Source organism: Phoenix dactylifera, chromosome 2 (assembly GCF_051530095.1).
Source record: "Phoenix dactylifera cultivar Ajwa chromosome 2, Ajwa_hap1_PhDact_Kaust_v1.1, whole genome shotgun sequence".
In the NCBI taxonomy this organism is placed as follows: Eukaryota; Viridiplantae; Streptophyta; class Magnoliopsida; order Arecales; family Arecaceae; genus Phoenix; species Phoenix dactylifera.
In genome coordinates, this window is record NC_143191.1 from 49,136,383 (window position 1) to 49,147,539 (window position 11,157).

Genomic DNA, 11,157 nt, shown 5'->3' on the forward strand with positions numbered 1-11,157 from the left:
CAGCCCTATTAGGGACATTGCTCCTATCATTAATCACGGATGACCATGCGTGAAGAGTTAACAAAAAAAGATCCTCACTCTATACCATGTTCATTTTTGTATTCATGCAGAATTTTGTGGATGAAGATGTATCCACGGACAAATATTAATGCAAATAAAGCAGGAGTACAATGTTTGAATGCAAATATTGATGCTTGCGTGAAATATTGCAGCTCTAATGCTTTCATCACGAGGCTTGGTCCCGAAATATCATTCTTAGTCCATAACCACTGCTTATTACGAGGAGAAGACGGAGAACTAATAATTACAAGGGAAAGGCGTTTCGGTCGCAGCGGTTCTCATGTTATTTTAAAGTTTCATAGAATTTTGGCGTTTGACGTCTAGCTGGAAACTGTGGTCCTAGAGTGGCCAGAGGGGTTACGTGTTTCTTTTGAATTAGCCCATCGGACGGACGATTTTGACGGCTCCACCGAATGAATGGTGGAGGTTTACTCGTGTGAATAAATTGATGGAAAGTTGGCGGCCGGAGTGCCGGAATAGTTAGTTCGACAGATGGTTCGAGAAGCGAGCCTCGTGTTCCATGATTTCAGAAAGCAACCGTCTGACGGATGGCCACGTGGCCAGGGCCGGCCCAACCCTTAGGCAACTGAGGCAGTCGCCTAAGGCTCCGGCCCAAAAAAGGCCCACCGCAGGAAATGCCTCAAAGACAAAATGGAAAAAAAGGCCCCCTGTGAATTCGCCTTAGGGCGGCCCACTGTAGAGAAGGCCTCAAAGACAAAATGGCCTTAGGCCCCCAAATACATTGGGCCGCTCCTGCACGTGGCACCATATCAGCGCTCTTCTGTTACACTGATCGAAATGGTTTTTTTTTTCTAAAGACGGTACTAGGAAGGATAAAAAAATAAAAAATAATATATTTTTGAGGGTTCTCGACAACTCCCTCTTTCTGACCATAAGACATCTCTAAAGTAATTAGCCACATATGAGATCACCCAATCCGCGGCCTTATTAGCCTCTTTATATACATGTATGTCCTAAAAAACCATACCACTGCTGACCATGATCCAAATATTTTAGAGCAGGAGGTGACACCCGTACAACGCCTGTGCATCCTTAGATCTAGCCGATAACTGTAGCCGAGTCACTCTCCAGCGTAACTGTTCTGGCCCATAACACATGCCGGATATAGCCCAGCCCAATCTATACCACTCCCAGCTTAGTCTCAGGCATCGAGATATCAGGCAACCACCGGCAACAATTACTCTGGAGTCCGAATTATTATTATTTTGTCTTCTCCTGCGGTGTTTGTTTTTTTTTTGTGAAAATTAGGAGGGGGGAGAGGAAACCTCACCCGCATGGCAGCCCCCTACTGAGTTACACCTCGTTCGATGCGACGTTCGCAGTAAAATTTGAACGGGACGTCGTTCATCGTATGAACGCGCCTCGAATCGTAGAGTTCAAAAATTTTTCTGGATCCAAATCCAGAAGATCCTTGAACTCGAGAGGGAGGGAGATTAGGATTAGAGGAGGGTTGATTAATATTCATAAAACTGAAACAAAAATCCGAAGATATAAATTTGAAGATCTCATCTTCAAAAATTCTGCAGGTATACAACACCGCAGCCTAATGATCTTTCTAGGTTCCTGGTTAAGCCGTACACGTGTCCGGCCTCTCAGGTATCCACACGAGGATCTAATCATCTGAGATAAGATCTTACCGGAGTGCTAGCTCCTTACAAAGACCTCTCATGACTATCAAAAGAGATAGAAAAGAAATTCTGCAACATCCTCTTTGAAGAAGAACGCTTTCTTCTTCAACCTTGCTCGCAATGGAGGAAGATGTGGGATGAAGTTTTAAGCGTGGATCTTCCTTGCCTTGCTCCCGTGGATGAAGAGGAAGATGAGGTCCCCTTGCTGCCGTAGAGAAAGAAGGAAGAAGAGAAGGAGAGAGGAGGCGTGGGGGTCTAGGATTATTAATTCAATGCACATGCCTCCCCTTTTATAGATTGGGTTTAGGGCTTCTCCTAATCTTATTAGGAGTATGGGACTATTACCCACCCTTGGATTAATGCCAAGTGTCCAATCCTTGTGCTCATAGATGCATGACATGTGTCCACTGAATCAATTGATTAATTTTCTAATCACATTAGGATTCCTAATCTCATTAGGAGAATTAATTGATTTGAGAGCATGCATCCTACAGCGCCATGTGGACTTTAAAGTCCGTATAGTGTGAACATGACTTAAGTCATATTCATCCTACGACGACATGTGGTCTTTAAAATCCGCACAAATCTTGGTTTAATCAAATTGACCCAATCATGAACCCAAATCAATTTGGGTCGAACCCAATTTGATTTGCCTCATTAAATCAGCCCAATTGCAATCAATTCCACTTAATTCTTCTTTCATTAACTCACTAGCACTTAGTGGGTTAATTCAAGCACCAATCATATTGATAATTGACTTCAATTGAGATTCTAAATCACAATTATGATAGTCTGACTAATTAAATCCTCTATGTGTGTGACCCCGTAGGTTCTATTCTGACTGGTAGTGAGACATATTGAGATCTCCATCTCAATATCACTGAAACTCCTTTCAGTGGACTGAAATGATTTCAGTTCTACTCTCAGGGTTCACTGATCACCAAGTGAATGCCTTCGAGTCTCACAATCCACTAGTGACACCTAGCAGTATGTGGTGGCAACCCAGCAGAATGGAATGTCTGAACCTTTAGGTGCAGTTAGCGTATGATACAGTCCCTCTATCATGGATCCCGACGTGACGGAGGTTATGAATATCTCGTCAAACCCCATCGTCCGTCATATGTCAAATTTATACGACTTCTAGTTCGAGATATAGAAAACTCTTTTTCCAAAATACCTGGCCAGAAATTTATCGAACTTAGTCTCATAAATCACATAGGATCACTCCTAATCTATCAAGATCGATAGATCCCATCTAGATGCAACCCTATTCCAAAATGAACCTACTATAGCCAATCCGCACTACAACGATCCGAATGGCTAGGGCCCAAGTTCACATCCTCATCAAACTACAGCAACCTCACAGTGAATAGCTGAGGCATCGCAGGTTAAAGGACCAGTCATACAACTGCAGCATAAGTAGTCACTGACGAGTGGATAGACATCCATGTGACTACTATCTTTGGTCACGCTCAGTACCTTATTCTCTAACAAGTACTCGCATAATCATTCCAGTGTCTCTACACCGTGGACTAAAGACTCGTCCATCTGACTAAGTGATCTGTGCACTAATCTCAGCGGATCGATCTCCGTCCCTCGTGATGGATCCATCCATCAGGAGCATTTAGAAATTAATCCCTAATGACACATGCCTCAAATTCTCAACTTCTTGAGAATATGTGTCATCATCTATTAATTTCTTGGACGATTCATGGACACATACAAACATGAATGAAAAAACAAATTGCCCAATCTTATTTACTAATAAGTGTCAAATTACAAATTTATGCCCCAGATTACAAATTTATGTCAGTCACGTTGGCTTTTAGGGCATACTTCTAACAATCTCTCACTTGCACTAAAGCCAATCAGACATATATTTAAGTCCCAATTTTTTAAGATGGACTTCTAATTTCTTCTGACTCAACTGCTTAGTGAATGGGTCGGCCACGTTATCAGTGGAGTCTACTCTCTGCACCTCTACATACTTCTTTTCGAGGTAGTCGCGAATTAGATGAAATCGCCGCTCTGTGTGCTTGGACTTCTGGTGAGACCTTGGCTCCTTAGCTAGTACTATGGCGCTGTTGTTGTCGCAGAAAAGTGTTATGACATCTGATGACATGACTCCTAGCTCTTCGACAAACTTTTTGTACCAGAATGCTTCCTTTGCAGCATCCGTCGCAGCAATATACTCTGCTTCCATGGTAGAATCTACAATAATCAGTTGCTTGGAACTCTTCTAATTTGCCGATCCTCTATTGCATAAGAATACATATCTTGATGTAGACTTTCTATCATCAGGATCAGTCATTAAGTCTGAATCAGTATATCCTTCTACCTTTAACTTTGTGCCTCCCCCAAAGACCAAAAACATATCCTTAGTCCTTCTCAAGTACTTAAGGATATTTTTCACAGCTATCCAGTGCTCCTCGCCTGGATTCGACTGATATATGCTCGTGACACTCACAGCATGTGCTATATCAGGTCGAGTACCTAGCATGGCATACATGAGGCTCCCTATTGCCGATGCATAAGGGATCCTACTCATGCGTTGAATCTCTTCAGATGTTTTTGGACACATCTTCTTGGAGAGATTTATCCCATGCCTTAAGGGTAACAATCCCCTTTTAGAGTTTTCCATGCTGAACCTCTTCAGCACTTCCTCTATGTACATTTTTTGTGATAGGCCAAGCATCCTCTTAGATCTATAACTATAGACCTTAATCTCCAAAATATAAGATGCTTCACCTAGGTCTTTCATGGAGAACTTCTTAGACAACCATAACTTGACCGATGTGAGCATGGGAATATCATTCCCAATCAGGAGTATATCATCCACGTACAATACGAGGAATACTATAGCCCTCCCACTGACCTTTTTGCACACACATGGTTCCTCTTCGTTCTTGATGAAATCAAATGGTTTGATCACATCATCGAAACGAGTGTTCCAACTCCAAGATGCTTGCTTGAGTCCATAAATGGATCTTTGCAACATGCAGATCTTGTGATCACCATCACTGGAAGTGAAACCCTGAGCCTGTTCCATATAGATATTTTCCTCAAGATATCCATTAAGGAATGCAGTTTTCACATCCATCTGCCATATCTCATAATCATGATAAGCTGCAATGGCAAGCGACGTTCGAATGGACTTCAGCATGGCTACCGGTGAAAAGGTATCCTGATAGTCAATGCCTTCGCACTGACTATAATATTTTGCCACCAACCTTGCCTTATAGGTCTCTACCTTGCCATCGGAACCCATTCTTCTTTTGTAGATCCATTTACACCCAATAGGTATAATATCTTCAGGTGGATCTACTAAGGTCCATACTTGGTTGGAATGCATGGAGTCTATCTCTGACTTCATTGCATCCATCCGTTTCTCGGAGTCGATGTCTAACATCGCTTCGTTGTAGGTCTTGGGATCATTACTATGATCTCTTTCTCCCATGAGGAACTCTTCCTCTATGTCCTCTGTAAGCATACCTAAGTATCTTTCAGGAGAATGGGAGATCCTACTGGATCTACGAAGTGGACGAGGTTCTTCATGTATTGGCTCAATGTGAATAGGTTCACTAGGCTCAATTGCTCGTTGCTCTTGAGAGACTCTCTTCGAGCTCAATTTTCCTCCCACTGCCCCTAGCAAGGATAAACTGTTTTTTCAAGAAGATGGCATGTCGGCTCACAAACACTTTATGGTCTTCTGGGATGTAAAAATTATATACTAATGACTCTTTAGGATATTCAATGAAACGAGCACCAATTGTCCTAACCTCTAACTTGTCTGCCTGTTGTCGTTTGAGTTGGGCCGGACATCCCCAAATCTTGAGATAACCAAGACTTGTGAGGATGATAGTGGTATTTTGATGATTAATGCAATGATTAATAATGAGATAAAATTTACGATAGGAAAGGGATAGTGAATTCTAAATTCCAGTTCGGCAAAGTTTCAAGTGAAACGTACTCTTAAATGGATAATAGTAATTTTCATTGTTTAGAGTATGTAGCACCACCATGACATATATTCAAAATTGTTTAAAGTTTATTTCATTGATTATATGGATAAATCTAACCTTAAGTTGCAGCAAAGTATAGATTGAGTCGACCCCAAGCTTGATTGAGTCGACCCCGGCACATCAAGAAAACATCTGGCACACTTCTGCAAAAATAGCACGGATGAACAGTACTTGGGTCGACCCAAGTGAAAGTTGAGTCGACCCCATCTTCAAGCTTCAAGAAAACAAGTCTCTGGAATCCCTGAGAGGGTCGACCCAAATGGAACTTGAGTCGACCCAATCTTGAGTCGACCCCAATAGAACATGAGTCGACCCAAAGGCTATGTCATTCAAAAATCAGTTCTCTGGAATCTCTGAGAAGGTCGACCCAAGTGAAATTTGAGTCGACCCAACCCAACCTTGAGTCGACCCAAAAAGTGTTGAGTCGACCCAAGTGAAGGAAGGCTGAAACATAAGGTTCTGTGGTTCCTGAGAGGGTCGACCCCAATGTTGCATGAGTCGACCCAAGTGAAAGTTGGGTCGACCCCAGTAAAAGTTGAGTCGACCCAAGCACGGGCAGAAGCATAACGGCTAGTTCTGCAGAAGTACTTTTTGACCTCCAAACAGTAAGTAACGGCTAGTTTTTGAAATCTGACCAATGAGGGATGTCCAATGGGTGAGGAAAACTATTTAAAGGGACACTATTCATCAGATAAGAACAACCTTTTGCAAAATATCAAAGCTTACACAAGAAAGACAAGTGCCCTAATCTTCTTCATCCAAGTGCTTCATTCAAAGATTCAAAAGGAAGTGGTTGAGCAGATTCAAAGAGACACTAAGAGCTCCATCCACCCTTGAAGAGTGAAGCATTCTTGATAAAGAAGAGAGAAGTCTCATCAAGCGATAACTATATTCTAAACTCTTCTTTGTAGCTTATAATTGTTATATTTGCTCATCTAGGAGCTTCAACTTTCTTCTTTCTTTTGTTAATCACCTTGTAAAGGTTTATTGGTGAGCCCGCAAAACCAACGGTGTAGGTTTATTGGTGAACCCGTAAAACCAATTGTAAAGGTTCGTTGGTGAGCCCGTAAAACCAACATAGGTTTTTGGTGATCCCGAAAAACCAAAGTGTAAAGATTTTTGGATTGTGAGTCCAAAAAACAATCCAACTGTAATCCGTGGGATTATAGTGAATTTCCAAAGGGTCGCTTGGGGAGTGGACATAGGTGCTTAGGAGAGCACCGAACCACTATACTTCTTGTGTGTTTGTATTGTGCATTAGTTTAATTTCACTCACTAACTAATTGACTAAAGTAAGATAGCAAAAAATTTAGAAAAACCAATTCACCCCCTTCCCTCTTGGCTTGTCACCTTGGGCAACAAGTGGTATCAGAGCAAGGTGCTCATATAGTATTTGTTGATCTCACAATCAAGAGACAAAGATCATGACAACCCAAGTAGGATGTTCTATGAGTGAGGGTCAATCCACAAATAGACCTCCTCTATTTAATGTTACTAATTACACATACTGGAAAGTTAGGATGAGGATATTCATTCAAGCTCTAGACTATGAATTGTGGTATATTATAACTAGAGGACCTCACACATCCACAATTAGTATAGAGGGCACAATCATTTCCAAACCAGAAATGGATTGGAATGAGAGTGATAGAAGACTAGCACAACTAAATGCTAAAACAATTAATGTGCTTTACTGTTCACTAGATGTAAGAGAATTCAATAGAATATCTACATGCATCTCCGCGAAAGAAATTTGGGATAAACTGGAGGTCACACATGAAGGAACTAATCAATTTAAGGAGTCAAAAATAAACATATTAGTACATAAGTATGAGTTGTTTAAAATGAAATCCACTGAGTCCATAACTGAAATGTTTACTCGTTTCACAGAAATCATAAATGGGCTAAAGAGTTTAGGAAAGTCTTATACTAACTCTGAATTGGTGCGAAAAATTCTCAGGTCTCTACCAAGAGTTTGGAAGGCCAAGGTAACAGCAATTCAGAAAGCAAAGGACCTCAATACACTGCAATTGGAGGAACTTCTAGGATCACTCATGACCCATGAGTTGACCATGAGGCAAAATTCAGAAGATGAGGTCAAGAGAAGAAAGACCATTGCATTAAAATCTACCACTCCAAAACATGAAACTGAATCGGAAGAATCTGATGATGAGGAGGAATTTGATGAAGAAGGAATAGCTATGCTTGGAAGAAAATTCAGAAAATTTATGAAAGGTAAGAAGAAATTTAATAAAAAGAAGTCCTTCTTCAAAGGTAGCTCAAGCAAAGAAAAGAGTAAGGACAAAGAAAAGAAAAAGGAAACACCAATTTGTTACGAGTGTAACAAGCCCGGGCATTTCAAGATAGATTGTCCGGAATTGAAGTGGATGGCAAGAAAACTTAAGAAGAAGAACTTCATGGCTGAATGAAGTGAAAGTGAGGCGTCAAGTTCGGAAGAGGAAGATCAACAAGAGTCGGCACAAATCTGCCATATGGCCAATGATGATGAAGTAGATTCCGAACTTGAATGTGATTTTACTGTTAAAGAATTACATGATGCATTTTTAGAACTCATGGAAGAACACAAAAAACTAATCAATAAAAATAAAGTTCTAAAAGATGAAAATCAGTCTCTTATCAAAGATAAACTGAAACTATCTAATAACTATGAAACATTAAGTAGGAGATTCACAAATGAAACCAAGAATCTAATTGCTGAAAATGTCAAGTTAAAAGAAGATGCTGAAAAATACAAATCCTTAGTAGACAAGTTTACACTTAGTTCAACCAAATTAAATATGATTCTTGATAGTCAAAAAGCCGTATATGATAAAGCTGGATTAGGATATAAAACAAATAGGAAACAAAAATACTTAAAGAACATATTTGTGAAAGCCAAAAATGAAAATATAACTTGTCATTGCTGCAATAAATTAGGACATAAAACATATGAATGTAACTATAGAAAGTCTAGCAACAAGAAATTGAGTAATAATTATAAGCTTAAATTCAAGAAAGTTTGGGTTCCAAAAGGAACATCAAGTATTAACCCTAAAGGACCCAACATAGTTTGGGTACCTAAAGCTTATTCTTGATCTTGATTGCAGGGGTGTCTTGCAGCCAATAAGATGGATAAACGATGGTATCTAGATAGCGGCTGTTCAAGACACATGACAGGTGACGTAGAATAATTTGTTACCTTAGAATCTAAGAAGGGTGGAGTAGTAACCTATGGAGACAATGGAAAAGGGTATATCATTGGAAAGGGTAAAATTTTTATTACTCCATCTACCTTTATAGAAAATGTCTTATTAGTTAATGGTTTGAAACATAATCTACTTAGCATAAGTCAATTTTGTGATAAAGGTTTTAAAGTCACATTTGAAGCCTCAGTATGCATAATCACAAATCCTAAAGATAATAGCATTGTACTTATAGGACAAAGGCAAAGAAATATTTACATGGTAGATCTTCATGAATTAGGCAAAAAAAATAGATTATGTTTAATTACTAATGAAGAAAAAAGAAAAATGAAATAAGTTGGCTTTGGCATCGTAGACTAGGACATGCTAATATGAACCTAATATCAAAACTAGTCAAAAAGGAATTAATAAAAGATGTGCCAAAATTGATCTTTGAAAAGGACAAAATCTGTGGACCATGCTCATTAGGAAAGCAAACAAAATCATCCTTCAAATCAAAGAATATAGTATCGACCACTAGGCCATTTGAACTCATACATATGGATCTATTTGGACCCACTAGAACCGCGAGTCTAGGAGGGAAGAAGTATGGACTAGTTATAGTAGATGATTTCTCAAGATATACATGGGTTTCATTTCTTGCACATAAGAATGAAGCATTTTCAGCATTCTTGAAATATTATAAAAATATCATAAATGAAAAGAAGCTCACTTTAATAGCAATTCGAAGTGATCATGGAACTGAATTTGAAAATCAACACTTTGAAGAATTTTGTAATGAGAATGGTATCTCACATCAATTTTCAGCACCTAGAACGCCTCAACAAAATGGGGTTGTTGAAAGAAAAAATAGGACCTTGGCAAAAATAGCACGCACAATGTTGTGCGAGTCAAATCTTTCAAAGTACTTTTGGGCTAAAGCTATAAGTACTGCTTGCCATATCCTAAATCGGGTTTTAATACGACCAATAACCAAGAAAACTCCTTATGAACTTTGGAAGAATAAGAAACCAACTGCTAAATATCTTAGAGTATTTGGATGTAGATGTTTCATTTTAAACAATGGCAAGGAGGATCTAAGTAAATTCGATGCCAAGTCAGATGAAGATATCTTTTTAGGATACTCTACATCTAGCAGGGCATACAGAGTATTCAACAAAAGAACTCTTGTAGTTGAAGAGTCAGTTAATATCATTTTTGATAAGTCTGATAGTGAGTCTCCTAGGAGAGAAAATATTCTTGATGATGATGCAGGAATTATTGACTTTGAAAAACTGAATCTTGATGACGTGCCAAATCAAGAGATGGAAAATGATTGCGTGCCACCACAATCTCAAGACTTGCCAAAGGAATGGAGGTATGCATATGGACACCCTAAAGACTTAATCATTGGTGATCCATCTCAAGGGGTAAGAACTCGATCCTCTCTTAGAAATTTAAATGATTATCTTGCTTTTGTTTCACAATTGGAACCTAAGACTTATGAAGAAGCTGAAAAAGACACCAATTGAATAAATGCTATGCAAGAGGAATTAAATCAATTCAAAAGAAGTAATGTATGGATATTAACTGAAAGACCAAAGCATAACTCTGTAATTGGAACAAAATGGATCTTCAGAAATAAATTAGATGAAAATGGAGTAATCATAAGAAATAAAGTTAGACTTGTAGCTAAGGGATACAATCAAGAAGAAGGGATAGATTTTGAGAAAATATTTGCTCCCGTGGCTAGATTAGAAGCAATTAGATTACTTCTAGCTTTTGCATGTTTCATGGATTTCAAATTGTATCAAATGGATGTGAAAAGTGCCTTCTTAAACCGTTTTATAGAGGAAGAAGTATATGTAGAGCAACCTCCTGATTTTGAGAATCATGAATTACCAAATCATGTGTTTAAATTACATAAGGCATTATATGGATTAAAACAAGCACCTAGGGCTTGGTATGATCGACTAAGCAAATTTCTACTGAATAATGATTTTAGTAGAGGAAATGTAGATAAAACACTTTTTCTCAAAAGGAAAGACAAAAATCTGCTAGTGGTACAAATATATGTAGATGACATAATCTTTGGTACCACAAATGATAATCTTTGCAAAGAGTTTGCTAATCTAATGCAAGGAGAATTCGAGATGAGTATGATGGGAGAACTAAATTTCTTTCTCGGATTACAAATCAAGCAAACTAAAGAAGGTATCTTCATTCATCAAACTAAGTACACAA